Source organism: Salvelinus namaycush, chromosome 7 (assembly GCF_016432855.1).
Source record: "Salvelinus namaycush isolate Seneca chromosome 7, SaNama_1.0, whole genome shotgun sequence".
Classification (NCBI taxonomy): Eukaryota; Metazoa; Chordata; class Actinopteri; order Salmoniformes; family Salmonidae; genus Salvelinus; species Salvelinus namaycush.
Window position 1 is genome coordinate 31,184,346 of NC_052313.1, and position 23,948 is coordinate 31,208,293.

Sequence of the window (23,948 nt, forward strand, 5' to 3'; positions counted from 1 at the left end):
ACTCACACTGACTCTGTCACTCACTCACACTGACTCTGTCACTCACTCACACAGACTCTGTCACTCACTCACACAGACTCTGTCACTCACTCACACAGACTCTGTCACTCACTCACACTGACTCAGTCACTCACTCACACTGACTCAGTCACTCACTCACACTGACTCAGTCACTCACTCACACTGACTCAGTCACTCACTCACACTGACTCAGTCACTCACTCACACTGACTCAGTCACTCACTCACACTGACTCAGTCACTCACTCACACTGACTCAGTCACTCACTCACACTGACTCAGTCCCTCACTCACACTGACTCAGTCCCTCACTCACACTGACTCTGTCACTCACTCACACTGACTCTGTCACTCACTCACACTGACTCTGTCACTCACTCACACAGACTCTGTCACTCACTCACACAGACTCAGTCACTCACTCACACAGACTCAGTCACTCACTCACACTGACTCAGTCACTCACTCACACTGACTCACTCACTCACTCACACTGACTCAGTCACTCACTCACACTGACTCAGTCACTCACTCACACTGACTCAGTCACTCACTCACACTGACTCAGTCACTCACTCACACTGACTCAGTCACTCACTCACACTGACTCAGTCACTCACTCACACTGACTCAGTCACTCACTCACACTGACTCAGTCACTCAGTCACACAGACTCAGTCACTCACTCACACAGACTCAGTCACTCACTCACACAGACTCAGTCACTCACTCACACTGACTCAGTCACTCACTCACACAGATTCAGTCACACAGATTCAGTCACGGACTAACTCACACTGACTCAGTCACGGACTAACTCACACTGACTCACACTGACTCAGTCACTCACACAGACACAGACAGACAGACTCACTCACTCACACACACACAGATTCACTCACTCACACACACACAGACTCACTCACTCAGACTCACTCACTCAGACTCACTCACTCACTCACTCACTCACTCAGACTCACTCACTCACTCAGACTCACTCACTCAGACTCACTCACTCACTCAGACTCACTCACTCACTCAGACTCACTCACTCACTCACACTCACTCACTCACACTCACTCACTCACTCACTCACACACACAGACTCACTCACAGACAGACAGACTCACACAGACAGACAGACAGACAGACAGACAGACAGACAGACAGACAGACAGACAGACAGACTCAGTCACTCAGTCACACAGACTCAGTCACTCACTCACACAGACTCAGTCACTCACTCACACAGACTCACACTGACTCAGTCACACAGACTCACACTGACTCAGTCACGGACTAACTCACACTGACTCAGTCACGGACTAACTCACACTGACTCAGTCACGGACTAACTCACACTGACTCAGTCACGGACTAACTCACACTGACTCACACTGACTCAGTCACGGACGAACTCACACTGACGAACTCACACTGACTCAGTCACGGACTAACTCACACTGACTCAGTCACGGACTAACTCACACTGACTCAGTCACGGACTAACTCACACTGACTCAGTCACTCACTCACTTACTCACACTGACTCAGTCACTCACTCACTTACTCACACAGACTCAGACACTGACTCAGTCACACAGACTCACACTGACTCAGTCACGGACTAACTCACACTGACTCACACTGACTCAGTCACTCACACAGACTCACACACTGACTCAGTCACTCACACAGACTCACACACTGACTCAGTCACTCACACAGACTCACACACTGACTCACTCACTCACACAGACTCACACACTGACTCACTCACTCACACAGACTCACACACTGACTCAGTCACTCACACAGACTCACACACTGACTCAGTCACTCACACAGACTCACACACTGACTCAGTCACTCACACAGACTCACACACTGACTCACTCACTCACACAGACTCACACACTGACTCACTCACTCACACAGACTCACACTGACTCAGTCACACAGACTCACACTGACTCAGTCACGGACTAACTCACACTGACTCAGTCACGGACTAACTCACACTGACTCACACTGACTCAGTCACTCACACAGACTCTCACACTGACTCACTCACTCACACAGACTCACACACTGACTCACTCACTCACACAGACTCACACACTGACTCACTCACTCACACAGACTCACACACTGACTCACTCACTCACACAGACTCACACTGACTCAGTCACACAGACTCACACTGACTCAGTCACACAGACTCACACTGACTCAGTCACACAGACTCACACTGACTCAGTCACGGACTCACTCACACTCACTCACACTGACTCACTCACTCACACAGACTCACACACTGACTCACTCACTCACACAGACTCACACACTCACACAGACTCACACACTGACTCACTCACTCACACAGACTCACACACTGACTCACTCACTCACACAGACTCACACACTGACTCACTCACTCACACAGACTCACACACTGACTCACTCACTCACTCACTCACACTGACTCAGTCACTCACTCACTTACTCACACAGACTCACACTGACTCAGTCACACAGACTCACACTGACTCAGTCACACAGACTCACACTGACTCAGTCACACAGACTCACACTGACTCAGTCACACAGACTCACACTGACTCAGTCACGGACTAACTCACACTGACTCAGTCACGGACTAACTCACACTGACTCACACTGACTCAGTCACTCACACAGACTCACACTGACTCAGTCACTCACACAGACTCACACACTGACTCACTCACTCACACAGACTCACACACTGACTCAGTCACACAGACTCACACTGACTCAGTCACACAGACTCACACTGACTCAGTCACACAGACTCACACTGACTCAGTCACGGACTGACTCACACTGACTCAGTCACTCACACAGACTCACACACTGACTCACTCACTCACACAGACTCACACACTGACTCAGTCACACAGACTCACACTGACTCAGTCACGGACTAACTCACACTGACTCAGTCACGGACTAACTCACACTGACTCACACTGACTCAGTCACTCACACAGACTCACACTGACTCAGTCACTCACACAGACTCTCACACTGACTCACTCACTCACACAGACTCACACACTGACTCAGTCACACAGACTCACACTGACTCAGTCACACAGACTCACACTGACTCAGTCACACAGACTCACACTGACTCAGTCACACAGACTCACACTGACTCAGTCACACAGACTCACACTGACTCAGTCACGGACTAACTCACACTGACTCAGTCACGGACTAACTCACACTGACTCACACTGACTCAGTCACTCACACAGACTCTCACACTGACTCACTCACTCACACAGACTCACACACTGACTCAGTCACACAGACTCACACTGACTCAGTCACACAGACTCACACTGACTCAGTCACACAGACTCACACTGACTCAGTCACGGACTCACTCACACAGACTCACACTGACTCACTCACTCACACAGACTCACACACTGACTCACTCACTCACACAGACTCACACACTGACTCAGTCACACAGACTCACACTGACTCAGTCACGGACTAACTCACACTGACTCAGTCACGGACTAACTCACACTGACTCACACTGACTCAGTCACTCACACTGACTCACACTGACTCAGTCACTCACACAGACTCACACACTGACTCAGTCACTCACACAGACTCACACACTGACTCACTCACACAGACTCACACACTGACTCAGTCACACAGACTCACACTGACTCAGTCACACAGACTCACACTGACTCAGTCACGGACTAACTCACACTGACTCACACTGACTCAGTCACTCACACAGACTCTCACACTGACTCACTCACTCACACAGACTCACACACTGACTCACTCACTCACACAGACTCACACACTGACTCACTCACTCACACAGACTCACACACTGACTCACTCACTCACACAGACTCACACACTGACTCACTCACTCACACAGACTCACACACTGACTCACTCACTCACACAGACTCACACACTGACTCACTCACTCACTCACTCACTCACACTGACTCAGTCACTCACTCACTTACTCACACAGACTCACACTGACTCAGTCACACAGACTCACACTGACTCAGTCACACAGACTCACACTGACTCAGTCACGGACTAACTCACACTGACTCACACTGACTCAGTCACGGACTAACTCACACTGACTCACACTGACTCAGTCACTCACACAGACTCTCACACTGACTCACTCACTCACACAGACTCACACACTGACTCACTCACTCACACAGACTCACACACTGACTCACTCACTCACACAGACTCACACACTGACTCACTCACTCACACAGACTCACACACTGACTCACTCACTCACACAGACTCACACACTGACTCACTCACTCACACAGACTCACACACTGACTCACTCACTCACACAGACTCACACACTGACTCACTCACTCACTCACTCACACTGACTCAGTCACTCACTCACTCACTCACACAGACTCACACTGACTCAGTCACACAGACTCACACTGACTCAGTCACACAGACTCACACTGACTCAGTCACGGACTAACTCACACTGACTCAGTCACGGACTAACTCACACTGACTCACACTGACTCAGTCACTCACACAGACTCACACACTGACTCACTCACTCACACAGACTCACACACTGACTCACTCACTCACACAGACTCACACACTGACTCACTCACTCACACAGACTCACACACTGACTCACTCACTCACACAGACTCACACACTGACTCACTCACTCACTCACTCACTCACACTGACTCAGTCACTCACTCACTTACTCACACAGACTCACACTGACTCAGTCACACAGACTCACACTGACTCAGTCACACAGACTCACACTGACTCAGTCACACAGACTCACACTGACTCAGTCACGGACTAACTCACACTGACTCACACTGACTCAGTCACTCACACTGACTCACACACTGACTCACTCACTCACACAGACTCACACACTGACTCACTCACTCACAGACTCACACACTGACTCACTCACTCACACAGACTCACACACTGACTCACTCACTCACACAGACTCACACACTGACTCACTCACTCACTCACACTGACTCAGTCACTCACTCACTTACTCACACAGACTCACACTGACTCAGTCACACAGACTCACACTGACTCAGTCACACAGACTCACACTGACTCAGTCACGGACTAACTCACACTGACTCACACTGACTCAGTCACTCACACTGACTCTCACACTGACTCAGTCACTCACACTGACTCACACACTGACTCACTCACTCACACAGACTCACACACTGACTCACTCACTCACACAGACTCACACACTGACTCACTCACTCACACAGACTCACACACTGACTCACTCACTCACACAGACTCACACACTGACTCACTCACTCACACAGACTCACACACTGACTCACTCACTCACACAGACTCACACACTGACTCACTCACTCACTCACTCACACTGACTCAGTCACTCACTCACTTACTCACACAGACTCACACTGACTCAGTCACACAGACTCACACTGACTCAGTCACGGACTAACTCACACTGACTCACACTGACTCAGTCACTCACACTGACTCACACACTGACTCAGTCACTCACACAGACTCACACACTGACTCACTCACTCACACAGACTCACACACTGACTCACTCACTCACACAGACTCACACACTGACTCACTCACTCACACAGACTCACACACTGACTCACTCACTCACACAGACTCACACACTGACTCACTCACTCACACAGACTCACACACTGACTCACTCACTCACACAGACTCACACACTGACTCACTCACTCACACAGACTCACACACTGACTCACTCACTCACACAGACTCACACACTCACTCACTCACTCACTCACACACACTCACACACTCACTCACTCACTCACACACACTCACACACTCACTCACACAGACTCACACACTGACTCACTCACTCACACAGACTCACTCACACACACACACTCAAACATCCCTGAGAACAAGTTGCTTTTCTTCTTTAGATGTGTCTTCCATTTTGGAACATATTATTTAAATGCATATCTCTGATCTTTCCTGTGCCTTCTCTTATTCACATAGAATTCAGATGTGTTTCTCGGCTCTTTAATTTGTCCTTTTTTAAAGAAGAGAGATGAAATATGACATGCATCTACATCTATATTTGAAGAGCGTAGCGAAGAGTGGATGGTTTTAAGTGGTTGTTGGATGTGTTTTGTGACCCTTGTTGTATTTGTTTGTGCCGTGGTGACCTTTAATCCCTGGCTATGCAGGAAGCAATCGGAAGCGGCAGATAATCTCCTACTTTGCATAGACCGACTGACTCTCCTGTCTCACTGTGGTACAAACGCATGCACCCACATGCAATGTCTATATCTGCTTGCCCTGAAGCAGGGCCACTCTTTGGCGGGGAGTGAGGAAGGGAAAGGAGGGAAAGAATGGAGGGAGGAAGGGAGAGAGAGAGAGGTGGAAAGGTAAAGCGGCATCTGTAATGCAAATGGGCGCCTGCAACCCTGCATTATTCAAAGTGTTCAATGGAAAATTTAGCTTTTCTGATATCTTGTCATTAATAACTTCCTGGCAGAGTGGTCCATTCCCATTTGGTTTATTTTGGCCCAGTTCGCCTTTACATTCTCCTGTGTCTTCGTTTTCTCTCCTTTCTCTCTCTTTTACCTCTTGCAATGTAAACAAAATACTTTCTCCCTCAGCCTTTTCGATGGGGCTGCCGCAAGCTTTCTCTTCCCCTCCCTCCATCCTCCACTCCTCTCCTTGAGGTCATGACTGATAAGCCCTCTCGTCTTCTTTCCTTCCTTCCATCCTATTGAACCGCTTGAAAAGAGGAAAGAATTTGAAAAAGAAGAAGAAAGGACTTACGTTCTGTTTTATGGCCCTAATTTCCTTGTGTATTTGATCTGTGGATTATAGTGTGCCAGCAGCCACCAGGCACTGCCACGATGCAGATGGTGGATCATTATGAGTTTCTCTCCCTCGCTCTCTCTCTCTGTCTGTCTGTCGCTCTCTCTGTTCAGCCTCAACGCTCTTCAATCTCAACACTCTTCCTATTAAGAGAGCAGAGGACAGGATTATGTTTCACTCGTCTGAATGTCAGATTTGCACAATGCAGAGACGGTGAATTTATTGAGCGAGCACAGCTCCATTGTTAATTGCTGTGGATGGTAGCAATGGAGGGATAGTTATCTCTGCTCGGTTCCTCTCTCTCACACTCTCACTGTTTTTCTCTCCCTTTTTTTTAATTATTTCTCTCACTCTCTCTCCTTTGTTTCCCTCAACCCCTTTTAGTTTGGAATAGTTAAGATGTTTGATGTTGGAATGCAATCAGCAGTCTCGGTGCGGCGACGACAAAGTTTCATTTATTTTCTTGTTCCGTTTATTTTGTCATTAATGTGCCTGCACAGTTTTGCATGTCGTTTGGTTGGGCTGCCGGGCCGGAGCAAAGCAGAGAGGAGGAGAGAGGGAAAAACTGCTTTATTTGTATTTGATGGATTAGAGCCTGAGCTTTTTTGAATAATTCATTTGAAGTTATTAATGTGACTGTCAGATATTTTGAGCTCTGGACCCTGTTTATCAGAAGGGCGTCTCAGTATTTCAATGTTTTTCCCTAAAGAGAACTGTAGCGTGCAGCAGCACAGAAGCATGTCTGCGTATACAGACGCTCTGGATAAGAGCCACTGCTAAATTACTAATGTAAATGTAGCACCTGCCTTTCCCTAAATCTGACGCAAAGACAACAGGTATATTATAGTCGTTAATGACATGAATGGCCCTGACCTGGATCACAAATTGCACCAAATTCCCTTTATAGTGCATTGCTTTTGAACAGAGCCCTATGGGTCCTGGTCAAAGGTAGTGCACTTGAAAAGGAATAGGGTGCCATTTTTGATGCATAATACATATATGTGTTCTGGCTTCAGTAACTTCCTGGGTATGAATCTGAAACTGTACAGTTGCTGTAAGAGTTGTTCTGGCCAGGTCATGGCGTAAGTCAAGGTTACTTACCGGTAATTACTGACTCGGTTGGCTAGCTAGATAGTAAGGGAGGGCAGGAGAAAGGGAAGGTTTGAGCGAGCGAACTGTGCCTGGGTGTGTGTGTGTGTGTGGGGGGGGGGGGGGGGGGCTGCTGAGAACTTGAGATGCATCTGCTGCCTGGGTCTCTAATTGTGGTCGCATCCCAAATAGCATTCTATTCCCTACATAGTATACTACTTTTGACACAAGTTTCTCTCTCTGTGTCTCTATCTCCGTGTTTATGTCTGTATCTCTCTCTGTTTCGGTTGGCAGGTAATGTAAGTCATAGAAGGCAGCAGCCAGGCTGGTTAGCCTGACGATGGATGGAGCTGACTTGACTGGCTCCATCTAATGATCACTGCATGTTGTGCGGTTGGTCGGACCGCTGCAGGGTAATCTTTCCACGGACAGAATTCTTGTCAAAGTGCTCTCTCTCTCTCTCTCTAGCTCTCTCTCTCTCTCTCTGAGTCTATTTCCATCCCTCTCTAGAATTATCTTAATTTTCATCTACTGGCTCTTTGATTGACACCGAAGGTGTTACTTTGAGATGTTTTAATACATTTTTCCTTCCCTTGAGGTTCCCACTCCCCTATTCTTGGGAAAGTTTGAGAAATGCAATAAGAGGCAAAACTCTTTGAATCGTCAACTTTCCGTCCATAACTTCTACTTTCTGTAACATCCAGGGAGTCAGTATCAGTGATGGATCATCAAAACCACAGGAAAAGCCCTTAGCTCTTGAAATATAGCCTATATTGTATTGTACAGTCAATATCAATAAGAAATATACCTGTAGAGAGAGAAAGAAGCCAGGGGTGTGTTTCTCCTCATAGCTGCCTTATAATCTTCAGAGGAAACATCTGCTGTGTTGGAGCATCCAGAGCTGTGGTCGACTAACGGTCAAACCACAAATCTAAGCACAAATCTGGAAGTGGGAGGATGTCCTTTAGACGCGGTGGATCTCAACTCTCTCCTCGCGGACCCCCAGACCTTTCACAATTTTCTTGTAGCCCTGACTTACCACACCGGATTCACTAACCAAGGGCTAGATGATTTGTTGAGACGTTGAATCAGGTGTACAGCTCTGGAATAGATCAAATGGATCAAATGCATGGCTGAGAGTCCCAGACGAGATGTTTAAGAACCATCTGCTGTGTAGGAGCATCTCCAAAGTTGTGGTCGAATCATGGTCAAACCACAAATCTCAGCACAAATATAGGAGTGGGAAGATGTCCTTCAGAGGAACCATTCCCCCTATTTGGTCCCCTTGCAGTGAGGATATAGCGGGCACGCACGCACGGAAACACTCACACTGTCATGGCAAGATTAGAGGTCTCGACCTCAAAGGCAGCTGGAAGGGGTTTCATCACAGATAAGATGCTTTGTGTGTGTGTGTGTCTCGAACATGTGTGTGTGCGAGCATGTGTGGTCACGTGAGGTTTGGTGGTGTGTGAGGCAAGCTGTTTCCTTTCCTGGAGGACGAATCTAACATATCTGCGTTTGATGTCGATTATAAAGGCACTTTGAGCAAAACCACACATCACAACCATCTCCAATGGGCTCATTTATGCACATTAAAGAAGCACTGCACAATTGTATTTTCAATTTGCCAGGATTTTATTGCTTTTTCTAAATTGAATGAACCTTTCTTAGTGTGATGTCGGATGAAGTTGTAGGCAACTTAACAGAAGACGATTGCAACACATCAATGTTAATAAAAGCCCCAACGAAAAACAACAACTTTTGTCGAGAGTAAATGATTGGTGTTCTCAAACACTGGTTTGTGTGCCGAAGCAGCTCCTTCAGTACACCGGAGAGAGAGACACCGAGGGAGAGACAGAAAGAGAACAGCGAAGAAGGAGAGTGAGATGTGGGGATAAAAGAGAGAGGAGAGAGGGGGATATAGAGATGGATAGAGAGAGGGATATAGAGATGGATAGAGAGAGAGGTATTATTACAACAGCAGATGCTCTCACTTCGTGCTGTGACAGAAAACAATTTGTTTTTTTTGTTTGTCTCCTTGTTTATGTGTATGTTTCCTCTCAAGTGTGTATCTTTTGAACATTTTAAAACATTGTACACTGTCTCCGCGTGTGTGTGTGCAGCTCGTATGAGAGTTGTGATTGTGTGTGTGTGTGTACATGCGCATTTGTGTGTTCGGCATTCATATGAGAGGTGTTTGCACAGCACATCTTGTCACACAGAACTAAGTCCTGTTGTTTATGTGACCTTGGTTAGTTTCATCTCCTGTCACTGTGGTGATGAAGCCATGCCATTTCTCCCTGCCTCCTACTGCACTCTGTGACAGAGGGGGCTGACGCACACACACGCACACGCACGGAGGTGGGACACACATACATACAGTGGTCATTTTAACATGAAAAGCTATGCAAAAAAAAAAAAACTTTTAATAAAGCAATTATAACAAATTCTGCAGAGTTCAATTAATGTCAACTTTTCCATCTGGAAAGTGCTTGTCAAACAGTGATTGCTCAAATTTGAACTAAGGAAATGTTGTATTTAAAAGCACAAGCCTCCCGGCTGGCGCAGTGGTCTAGCGACTTGTGCCACCAGAGACTCTGGGTTCAAGCCCAGGCTCTGTCGCAGCCGGCCGCGACCGGGAGGTCCATGGGCGATGCACAATTGGCCTAGCGTCGTCCGGGATAGGGAGGGTTTGGCCGGTAGGGATATCCTTGTCTCACCGTGCACTAGCGACTCCTGTGGCGGGCCTGGCGCAGTGCACGCTGACCAGGTCGCTAGGTGTACGGCGTTTCCTCCGACACATTGGTGGGGCTGGCTTCCGGATTGGATCCGCGCTGTGTTAAGAAGCAGTGCGGCTTGGTTGGGTTGTGTTTCGACCTTCGTCTCTCCCGAGCCCGTACGTTGTAGCGATGAGACAAGACAGTAACTACTAACAATTGGATGCCACGAAATTTGGGAGAAAATGGAGGTAAAAAAACAAAAAAACACGTGATTTGTCATCCCTCCCGAGGAGTGTGTGTATGCCCAGCCAACAGCGTTCCTATACCTAACATAAATTTTCCATATCTGAGTCGTCTATATTTTTTATTAATCTCATCCTACCTTCTCTATTTTTTCCCTACCTTTATTCTGTCTCTCTTTTAGTGTGCTGTATTTGGAGGGCGGTGTAGAGGAATCAAAGCAGCTGTTTGGGAGGCTGCATTTCAATGGAGAGGTACAATCACTTAATCACTAAATGACTAATACTGTTTATTGCAGTGTTCCTACCTCCTCCTCCTTGTGTGTGTGGAGATCTGTGTGTGCACCTGAGTGTGTTCACTCGTTCTACTTTCGTAGTGTGGATTCAACGTCCTTGGTTCTGTCTGACTGCCCTCTGGCCATGCAGCTCAACAACAGTCTATTGAGTTAGTGTGTGATGCAGGGTCTGTGTTTTTACAGAGTGTGTGCACGCGTCAGGGTTTCCATTAGGAAATTGTGGAGCTGGACATTTGACCGGCAGCATTTTAATTTGGACCCATATTCATTGGTTGCGTAACCAGATTAGGGAGTCTACCACAGTTCTCAGACTGACAGAAATCACATTTAGTTTATCTTAATAACAGAACATGCAATTCAGATGCAATGGCGTGCATCATTCTTACTGAATTCCGATGAGCAATTTGAAGATGGAATAAATAGGTGGCACGTCCACACGGCTAGGGCAAACTTTCCCTAAAGTAAATAGAATTCAATTGCCAAAAGTGTATAGCCTAATTAGATTACCCCTGTCTATACAGAAAAAAATGAAAACCATTCAAAACTATACCAGAAAACATAATTTGGCCACAGAGGATTATTGGCTTTTTTTTTTTTTAAGAATCATAGATCCCAAATTCATACAACCAGTAAGCCTAGGTGACATCCAAAAAACTTTAAAAAGCAATGAGGCTGATGCAACAGGTCAGATAGTTTAGCATAAAAGGTTGATAACTATTATTTCTTCACACAATGAGCACAAGGCAGTAGGCTACGTGCAAATGTTCGTTCCATTCAATTAGCGGGAAAACACCAAATCTCCTGTTACATAAAATCCAATCTAAATAGGCTAGCATGGGTTGCTAATATGACTAGGATTGTGCCTTTGGCTACTGGAGAATGAAAGAAAGTTGATTTGAAAACAAATAGAACATGAGAGAAAAACCCTACAGGTTTCAATGTCATATGGAAGTCTTTATTAAACAATATTAAGTTGGTTGGATATTTGCTAGGCAACTTTGAAATAAGGGGAAAGGGGGATACCTTGTAAGTTGTCCAACTGAATGTATTCAACTGAAATGTGTTTTCCGGATTTAACCCAACCCCTCTGAATCAGAGAGGTGCGGGGGCTGCCTTAATCGACATCCACATCTTCAGCGCCCAGTGGGTTAACTGCCTTGCTCAGGGGCAGAACGACAGATTTTTACCTTGTCAGCTTGGGGATTCAAGCCAGCAACCTTTTGGTTACTGGCCCAACGCTCTAACCACTAGGCTACCTGCTGCCCTGGAGTGACACGCTTCATGTTCAGGTTTCAAACAATTAAGTATATGTTTTCAAAATGCATACTGCCTCCAGCTGATAGCAAAGTGGTGTGTGGTGCGCTGAAGTCTGCCTAGTTGCCTATGCACTTGAATGGGAAGCATGCTTCATTTACCAGTTGAGAAATAAAAGTAGTAGCTCTATTCAGTCATGGCCATTCGTTGTTGTTTTTTACACGCGATTGCCTTTAGAATTGTTGTGCGATGATTGCGCTTATTAAAGCACATGTTTCATTCCAACAGCAACAAACAGCTGTATCAGCAGTTCTCACACTACATTGACAGCTATTTCAATCAAAGCGTAGGCTAAAATCCATTATTTTGTAGTGTGTGTGTGTGTGATGCAGGGGTGTGTGTGTGATGCGGGGGTCTGTGTGAAGCGGGGGTCTGTGAGAGATGCGTGCTGCTGATTTTGTTAGCCCTCTTGCTCAGACTAAGGAGGCATACAGAATACAGGCTGTGTCCCACATGGTACCCCATTCCCTATATGGCCCTAAGGGCCCTGGTAAAAAGTAGTACATTATGTATGGAATAGGGTGCAATTTGGGATGCAGTGACAAAGGCTGCCTCTGTACACAAGCTGTTGTGAGGGTTTCAGCTACAGTAAATAGATACAATAGATGCACCCGGATTTGCTTGAATGGTTGTGGATTAAGGCAATAACTCTGGGCGATAGAAAATAAGGTGCAAGGGCATCCCGAGTGGTGCAGTGGTCTAACGCAATGCATCGCAGTGCTAGCTCTGCCACTAGAGATTCTAGAGAGTCCAGGCTCTGTCGCAACCGGCCGCGACTGGGAGACTCATGGGCGGCGCACAATTGGCCCAGCGTCCGGGTTAGGGGAGGGTTTGGCCAGCAGGGATGTCCTTGTCCCATTGCGCAATAGCGACTCCTGTTGCAGGCAGGGGGGGGGGGGGGTTGTCGCAGTACACGCTGAAACGCTTGCCAGGTGTACGGTGTTTCCTCCGACACATTGGTGTGCTGGCTTCCGGGTTCAGTGGGCATTGTGTCAAGAAGCAGTGCGGCTTGGTTGGGTTGTGTTTCGGAGGATGCAAGGCTCTCGACCTTCGCCTCTCCTGAGTCTGTACGGGAGTTGCGAAATTGAGGGGAGAAAAAGGGGTAAGAAATATAATGAGGTGCGTTATCAAAAGTTTCCACCTAAAACAACAAATGTTACAGAAGAATTAGCAAACAACTTCATCCCAGCGAAGAAAGGGAGGCGGCTCGACTGCTAAAGCCACAGAAAGGCATTCGGAGTCAAAAATGCACAGAAAGCATAAACATACACACACACACACAAACACACCCTCTCCTAGATTCATAGACAATAGAAACAAACAGTGCGGAGCAGATAAACATCCCTTGGCTATAGCAACAAGACTGCCTGCTGCGCGCTCTGTTTCTCTCTCTTATAGCAATAGTCTAACGACACACACTGTTTCTCTCTCTATAGTCATTATCTAAATGATGGCACTGATAACACAGGTGTTGGTTTCACTGGTGTCGGGAGATGAGGACAGGGGAAGATTTCTGGGAAAGAGTGAGAGAGGGAGGGAGGGTGGGTGGGTGGGAGGAGGTGTAGGGAGTGGGTTTACAAATAAGTGAGGGAGTACTGGAAATGGGAGGGAGTGAGCTGGAGGGAGGGAGGTAAGGTGTGTAGGTGTGGGTGTATTAATTAGTGTATGTGGGAGGAAGCGAGGGGGAGTAGAAGTGAGTAACGGATAGAATGAAGGATAATTTAAATGTGTTGGAGTTTAAAATATCACTGTCATCACCAGCAGCTGAATTCTCCCCATGATGGAACAATAAGATAAAGATTTACACTTTGTCAGCCATACCAGTTACAGAAAACTCTGTCTATAACTTAACACTCCCAATTGGTCTTTACACACCACATTACCAAAGTTATAAGAGGGCTATGACACAAATGGCACCCTATTGCCTATGTAGTGCACTAATTTTAAGGGAAACCTATACGGTTCTGGTCAAAAGTAGGGCACTATGTATTGAATGGGGTGCCATTTGGGATGTGTCAAGCTGAAGGCCTCTCCATTTCTTTCAATGTGGTGTTCTCTGCCCACTGAGGGTTGTCTCTGTTCAGAGTGGTGTTACATTCACACATGGATGCTCATGGGCCTATACACTGTCACTTACTCACCACTCACCGTCTGTTTCTCTCTCTTTTATTTATCTCCTGCTCTCTCTCTCTCTCTCATTCCATCCCTCTTTCTCTCCCTATATCCCTCTGTTTCTCTGCTGTCAGTTCCATTGTGTGTTATTATGGTCAGAGAACTTCAGTCCCATACCAGTTGTTTATGACAGACCAAAACAAAATGGCTTGCTTCTCAAATGGCACCCTATTCCCTATACAGTGCCCTACTTTTGACCAGAGTAATATGGCCCTGATCAAAAGTAGTGCACAATAAAGGGAGTAGCATGCCATTTGGGATCCAGAAGGTCTACACCAGCTGAGGGAGAAAAAATAAAAACTGCTGGGTACCACTGCATAAACTATCCAAAAGTGTTGCATCAACTGCAGCCCCATGTCCCAAATGTCATCCTATTCCCTACAAAGTGTGCTACTATTGACCAGAGCCCCATAAACCCTGATCAAAAGTAGCACATTACATAGGGCGTATCGTACCATTTGGGACTTAGACAATGTTCCTAGCGGGTTTAAAATGAATACCTAATTGGTTTAACATTCATGCCTTTTTCACACAGAGACAGTTCAACGTGACAGTTTTTTTACACAACACCTTGCCTTCCACTAGTTTCTAAATGACTGTACTATAATTCAATACAGGAAAATCTAACATATCAACTCTCCATAGGGAGCCTGTGAAATATGTAGATGTGAATGTCTTAATGATGTTAGTTTGTTATAGAAATAGCTCAAGGTTATTATGCCATTTTACAGGTGAAGGAAGGGCCTCTCTAGACAGCCTCCACAGTGTGTGAGTGTCTGAGCGATTGTACTATATTGGATATTGTTGAGACGATGCATTCTGCTCCATTCTTAGAAAACTGGTTATTTGAGCAGTAATCTCCATAATGACAATAGCACTCACTCCCAATAGATTAATCCACTACTGCCTATTATCAATCCCCCCGTCCCCATCCCCGTCCATCCTAAAAAAAAACGTTCCAGGGGTTGCCATGACAACAAATGTGGTCGCCACAGCGCTATGTGACTAACTTTTTGTTGGTTTTGTACAGCAGCAACAGACAGCCCTCACCCCATCAAAGTCCATGGCCACACTGAATGGAACGATGCTGGGTTTTTAATAACAGCGTGGAGAGAAGAAAAAAACAAAATGGAGTGGTATCTGAAAAAAACATTCAAGTCGAACCCCTCAGTAAAACAATTCTAGATTTTAAATTGTCTGCTGATTCAACATTCACAAATGTCAATTTTGGTGCCCACTGTAAATGGGTTAAAACCTATGGGCAATGATCAAATTGATTCCCTTGAATGGAATACATAGGCCATGAGACTTGAGCACATTAAAACATCCCTGTGAAATCAATTTATACAATATCACACGTTTATTGTGATTGTGTATTTGTTCTTGTTAGATTTGCACAACCACTCTTTTAGCCTGTTGTACTTGGTTTCTGGACATGGGCTACCAGTAGAGTGTGCTAGGCTTACACAGTGCAAGCAGGCAATGCTGAACACACACTCACACAGGTAGGAGCTAGTTCTGACAGCCCCACTCCACTACCTCAGCCAGCTAACAGTGCCGAGCCTAGCGAGGGGTAGAAAATAAATGGCTTCCTAATGCTCACCATCACCACAGCCTCCTCTACCTCAATTGATTAGCCATGTGCTACATAAGTGTGCTATGTCCTTTAGCATACCCAATGTGTGTGTATCTCAGACACAGTGACTAATACAGTTGAAGTCAGAAGTTTACATACAACTTAGCCAAATACATTTAAACTCAGTTTTAATCCTAGTAACAATTCCCTGTTTTAGATCACTTTTTTTTAAGAATGTGAAATAATGTGAATAATGTGAATAAAGGCAGAGAATAATTTATTTCAGCTTTTATTTCTTTCATCACATTCCCAGTGGGTCAGAAGTTTACACACACTCCATTAGTATTTGGTAGCATTGACTTTAAATTGTTTAACTCGGGTCAAAACATTTTTTGGTAGCCTTCCACAAGCTTTCCACAATAAGTTGGGTGAATTTTGGCCCATTCCTCCTGACAGAGCTGGTGTAACTGAGTCATGTTGTAGGCCTCCTTGCTTGCACACACTTTTTCAGTTGTGCCCACATTTTCAATAGGATTGAGGTCAGGGCTTTGTGATGTACCGGTTTCCTCGAGCATCTTCACAAGATCCTTTGCTGTTGTTCTGGGATTGATTTGCACTTTTCACACCAAAGTACATTCATCTCTAGGAGACAGAAGACGTCTCCTTCCTGAGCGGTATGACGGCTGCATGGTCCCATGCTGTTTATACTTGCGTACTATTGTTTGTACAGATGAATGTGGTACCTTCAGGCATTTGGAAATTGCTCTCAAGGATGAACCAGAGTTGTGGAGGTCTACAATTTTTTGTCTGAGGTCTTGGCTGGTTTCTTTTGATTTTCCCATGATGTCAAGCAAAGAGGCACTGACTTTGAAGGTAGGCCTTGAAATACATCCACAGGTACACCTCCAATTGTCTCAAATGATGTCAATTAGCCTATCAGAAGCTTCTAAAGACATGACATCATTTTCTGGAATTTTCCAAGCTGTTTAAAGGCACAGTCAACTTAGTGTATATAAACTTCTGACCCACTGGAATTGTGATACAGTGAGTTTTAAGATAAATAATCTGTCTGTAAACAATTGTTGAAAAAATGACTTGTCATGCACAAAGTCGATGTCCTAACCCATTTGCCAAAACTATAGTTTGTTAACAAGAAATGTGTGGAGTGGTTGAAAAACGAGTTTTAGTAACGCCAACCTAAGTGTATGTAAACTTCTGACTTCAACTGTATCTACCCACGTCTAATTGTATTGAAGTGCACTCCCCTCCATCCCTCTGCCTCACTGTTTTTTCTCTCATACTATCTTTCTTTTTCACTTGAGTATTTATCATGTTTTCATCGAAAGTAACAACAGTACTTTCAAAATGTTCCCTTGTCTGACTTTGTGTTTGTTGAATATGTTGGTTTGCTTTGTTTCTTCAGACACAATCAACATCTCTCTCCAGGGTTGTTGCTATGCCTCTCTTCTATTTGAGGGAGTCGTGTGTGAGAGCTTTCTTTTGTTGTTTTTCTTGGCTTTAGTAGGAGCTCTGAAAAACACCACATACAGTACATTAGAAAGGATTTCAGACCCCTTGACTTTTGTCAGGTGTGTAAAGTACTTTGGTAAAAATACTTAAAGTACTACCCAAAAAGTATTATTGTGGTATGTGTACTTTACTCTTTATATTTTGGACTGCTTTTACTTCACTACATTCCATAAGAAAATATTATACTTTGTACTACTTACATTTTACTTTTCCTATTTACACCCCCAATACTCGTTACATTTTGAATGCTTAGCAGGAATGGAAAATAGTCCAATTCACTCACTTATCAACCAAATATCCCTGGTCATCCCTACTGCCTCTGATCTGGTGGACTCACTAAACACATACACTTTATTTATAAATTATGTCTGAATGTTGGAGTGTGCCCGTGGCTTATCGTTAAAAAAAAAAAAAAAAGTTTGATACTTAAATATATTTTAAACCAAATACTTTTTTACTTTTACTCAAGTACAATTTTACTGGGTGACTTAATTTTAATTGTGTCATTTTCTATTATGGTATCTTTACTTTTACTAGTATGACAGTTGGGTACTTTTTCCTCCACTGACCTTTGTTACATTACAGCCTTATTCTGAAATGTATTAAATACATTTTTCCCTCATTAATCTACACACAATACCCCATAATGTCAAAGGGAAAACAGGTTTTTAGAAATGTTTGCACATGTATTTTACAAAAAAAAAAATGAAATACCTGATTTACATAAATATTCAGACCCCGTGCTATGAGATTAGAAATTGAGCTGGTTCATCCTGTTTCCATTGATCATCATTGAGATGTTTCTACAACTTCACTGGAGTCCACCTGTGGTAATTCAATTGATTGGATATGATTTGGAAACACACACACCTGTCTGCATAAGGTCCACAATGTCTGCAGCATTGAAGGTCCCCAAGAACACAGTGGCCTCTGTCGTTCTTAAGAAGTTTGGAACCACCAAGACTCTTCCTAGAGCTGGCCGCACGGCCAAACAGAGCAATCAGGGGCGAAGGGTCTTGGTCAGGGAGGTGTTCCTCTGTGGGATGGGAGAACCTTCCAGAAGGACAACCATCTCTGCAGCACTCCACCAATCAGGCATTTATGGTAGAGTGGCCAGATGGAAGCCACTCCTCGGTACAAGGCACATTACAGCCCACTTGGAGTTTGCCAAAAGGCACCTAAAGGAAAAAAAGATTCTCTGGTGTGATGAAACCAAGATTGAATTATTTGGCCTGAGTGCCAAGCACCACGTCTGGAAGACACCTGGCACCATCCCTACGGTGAAGCATGGTGGTGGCAGCATCATGCTGTGGGGATGTTTTTCAGCAGCAGAACTGGGAGACTAGTCAGGATGGAGCGAAAGATGAACGGGCAAAGTACAGAGATCCTTAATGTAAACATGCTCCAGAGCACTCATTACATCAGATTGGGGCGAAGGTTGACCTTCCAACAGGACAATGACCCTAAGCACACAGCCAAGTCAATGCAGGTGTGGCTTTGGGACAAGTCTCCTAAAGTCCTTGAGTGCCAGAGCCCGGACTTGAACCCGATCGAACAAGCATTTTGCTACACATAACATCTGCTAAATATGTGTATGTGACCAATAACATTTGATTTGAAAAAAAGCTGTGCAGCAGCGCTCCCCACCCAACCTGACAGAGCTTGAGAGGATCTGCAGAGAAGAATGGGAGAAACTCCCCTAATATAAATGGGCCAAGCTTGTACAATAGCATCATACCCAAGAAGACTTGAGGCTGTAATCGCTGCCAAAGGTGCTTCAACAACGTACTGTGTAAAGCGTCTGAATACTTGTGTAAATGTGACATTTCAAAAAGTATACATTTTATACATTTGCACAAAAACAAAAAGTTGTTGTTTTGCCATTATGGTGTATTGTGTGTAGATTGATGAGGGGGGAAAACAAATCAATTTTAGAATAAGGCTGTAACGTAACAAAATGTGGAAAAAGTCAAGGGATCTGAACACTTTCCGAATGCATTGTATAAACAGACTCACAAATAGATCAGAGATGTGGCCTGTACACAACACAACCATACGTTGTATAACACATTTAACCAATGAAAAAGACAATGAAGATTGAATTATTGTCTTATTGTATGCAAGGTCCAACGGAAATTCTACTTATGCTTTGTCCTAATGCTTCATCCCAGTTCATATCCAAATTCAAATACCAGAAAACATTTAGCTCAATCTTTAGCCAAGTTTGAGGGTTATTTATCACCATTCTGGTTAAAAGGAGCTCTTAATCCCTATACTGACCATGTACAGTATGTTCTCCTATTGATTGTTATTAATCTGCAGTTCTATGGTGTTATTGATTTGAACTGGCTCTAGACTGGTTTGATAGATTGACAGCCAGTCGCTTTATACTAATTTGTCAGGGTCCTCAATGAGAGGGGGAGAGAAGAGTAGAGACGGAGGGAGAGAGAGGTGGGAGAGAATGGTACGAGAGATAAAGAAGGAGAGAGGGCAGAGATAGAGAGGGAGAGAGCACACCATTATGTCCCAATCATGGATGTCCAGTAATCCCAGGAGGTCCCAGCCAGCATGATTGAGAGGAGCCGTGTTGTGTGTCTGTCTGTCTGTATGTCCTTGTGCTTGTGTGTTCGTTCGCACCATGCAGTAGTGTTGCACAGTATATAAAAAAATGTTACTTTTTCAATACTAGAACATGAAAAACGGTTCGGTACTCACATTTTTGTTACTTTCGGTACGTCTGTCAAATGTGTCTCACATCATATATGGATTGAGCTGATCAAGTCTGTCTAGTAATTTGTTTGAATCTTCTGAAGGGGGCAGAATTAAGCTAGCCAGTCCTCTTGCGCATTCAGCTGAAACAGCACCAGTGTTGGGATTAGTTGATTAAAAAGTAATGTATTACATATTACTCATTTCATTTAACGAGAGTAACATGCTACTTTACAATACCACTTTGCTTGGAAAGTAACGTGTTATATTACTTTCAGTTACTTTCATGAAAAAACTCACTGTTTGACTGCCGCAGGGAGGAAGGCGAGTCGCGCACGCTCAACCAAAGATGGGTTACTTACTAACTCACGTTTGATCACTATTTTCTCCTTTCATCTGTAGCGCTGCTTTCCTGTGCGAGTCTACAAGTTCTGCCAGGGTTCTTCTAATGAAAACATCATACTTCCACGCCCACAGTTTGTTGAAAATCTGTCTCCAGAAACAAACTATGGGAATACTTTGCTTACAGAGCAGATGATGAGGGCCAGCTAATGTATTATACACTAGATGACTGATGGGGCGCGCTGTGTTGAAGCCACTGTGGTTCCATTTTGGCACTCCCCCACCATTGTAAAAAAAAATAAAAAAAAGATTTTGGAAGCATAGAAATGCTTTTATTAATGTCTACATTCATTTTTGACACATGCATTCTATTACAGACACCTTAATGCATACTTTTAAATTATATTATTTGAGCTAAACTTAAAAATGTTTGCATAAATGTCACGGATCCCCCTGGTACTCCGGATCATTTCGTTCACCAGCTCCAGTGACTTCACCAGCTCCGGAGGTCTATGTCACCGGCCTTCTAGGCGTCACTGAACTGGATTCATTTCCACCCACCCCGGACTGTTTTGTCTCATTACGCACACCTGGTTCCTCTGTTCCCCATTGTCCTTGTCGGTTATTGTTACCACGTCAGTTGGTCGTGTGAGTACTTGTGCTACTGTATCGTCTTCCATGCAACGTGTTATTGTGCACTTGTTTTACGGGTCTCATCCCGTGTGTTATGTAGAGGTTTTACACGTCGCTCTTTTGTTTGGGTTGAGAAAATAAAATCACCTATTACGTATTCCGGCGCCTGCATCCAATCATTATACAACGTGACAATAAATTGGTCATAACATTTTATCTGAACTTCATCTAGGTCACAACAATAGACAAACACAGTCAGCTTAAACTAATAACACACAAACAATTATACGTTTTTATGTCTTTATTGAACACACCGTGTAAGCATTCACATTGCAGGGTGGGAAAAGTATGTGAACCCTTGGATTTAATAACTGGTTGACCCTCTTTTGGCAGCAATAACCTCCACCAAACGTTTTCTGTAGTTGCGGATCAGACATGCACAACGGTCAGGAGGGATTTTGGACAGTTCCTTTTTACAAAACTGTTTCAGTTCAGCAATATTCTTGGGATGTCTGGTGTGAACTGCTCTCTTGAGGTCATGCCACAGCGTCTCAATCGGGTTGAGGTCAGGACTCTGACTGGGCCACTCCATAAGGTGTATTTTCTTCTGTTTGAAGCCATTCTGTTGTTGATTTACTTCTGTGTTTTGAGTCGTTGTCCTGTTGCATCACCCAACTTATGTTGCGATTCAATTGGCGGACAGGGAGCCTTACATTCTCCTGCAAATATCTTGATAAACTTGGGAATTCATGTTTTCGTTGATGATAGCATGCAGTCCAGGCCCTGTGGCAGGAAAGCAGCACCAAACCAAGAAGCTCCCTCCACTATACTTTACAACTGGGATGAGGTTTTGATGTTGGTGTGCGGTATCTTTTTTTCTCCACACAAAGTGTTGTGTGTTCCTTCCAAACAACTCATCTGTCCACAGAATATTCAGCCAGTAGCGCTGTGGAACGTCCAGGTGCACTTTTGCAAACTTCAGATGTGCAGCAATGTTTTTTTTGGACAGCAGTGGCTTCTTCCGTGGTGTCCTCCCATGAACACCATTCTTGTTTAGTGTTTTACGTATTGTAGACTCGTCAACAGAGATGTTAGCATGTTCCAGAAATTTCTGTAAGTCTTTAACTGACACTCTAGGATTCTTTTTAGCCTCATTGAGCATTCTGCTCTGTGCTTTTGCAGTCATCTTTGCACGATGGCCAAGAGAGTAGCAACAGTGCTGAACTTTCTCAATTTATAGACAATTTGTCTTACCATGGACTGATGAATATCAAGGCTTTTAGAAATACTTTGTAACACTTTCCAGCTTTAAACAAGTCAACAATTCTTATTCTCAGTCTTCTGAGATCTCTTGTTCGAGGAATGGTTCGCATCAGGCAATTCTTCTTGTGAATAACAAACTCAAATTTTGTGAGTTTTTTTTAATAGGGCAAGGCAGCCCTAACCAACATCTCCAATCTTGTGTCATTGATTGGACTCCAGGTTAGCTGACTCATGACTCCAATTAGCTTTTGGAGAAGTCATTAGCCTAGGGGTTCAGATACTTTTTCCAACCTGCACTGTGAATGTTTAAATTATTTATTCAATACAGACAAAAATACAATACTTTGTTATTAGTTTAAGCACACTATGTTTGTCTATTATTGTGACTTAGCTGAAGATCAGATCAAAATTGATGACCAATTTATGCAGAAATCCAGGTAATTCCAAAGGGTTCACATACATTTTCTTGCCACTGTATTTAGACTGCTTTGTGTTTGTCTGGGCTTGCTAGCAGTAGCCAGCCAGCAGTTTTTTTGCAAGTTCCTTACACAACAGCAGGCACTGGCATCTACAATGTGATACCAGCAACCCTCCGGTTGCCAACTCACGTCCCACCAGATTTTTCCTGTATCATGATACTAAGCCTGGTATTGGTATCAAAGTCAAAATTCTGGTATCGTGACAACACTACCATGCAGTGCCAGGGCTGTGCTGAGCCTTGGTCTGAGTGGGTTGTGGAAGATTGATTCTCTCAGGGGGTTAGAGAGAGCAGCACTGATTGAAGCCTATGACTTCTTCAATACGTTACTGGTTATTCAGCAGCCTGTTTTCATTTATACTCTCATTATGAGAAAAAGTCATCATTGCGATTCAAATAGTTGTGCGTTTGCATGGCATTTCATTTTTGAGAGCGACGGGAAGATAGAGGGATGGAGAGAGACAGACAGAGAGAGATGGAGAGTGAGACAGAGAGAAATATGGAGAGACCGAGAGGGAGGGAGAGAGAGAAATGGAGGGAGGGATGGAGGATCGGGAGGGAGGGAGGGACTCAAGAAGAGAGATGGAGAATGATC

General features: G+C 44.6%; 1 pseudogene; it reads left to right on the forward strand.

Annotated features, from left to right (window-relative positions):
- The window catches only part of LOC120050698, a 153,821-nt pseudogene that overhangs the window by 73,124 nt on the left and 56,749 nt on the right, over positions 1-23,948 (forward strand).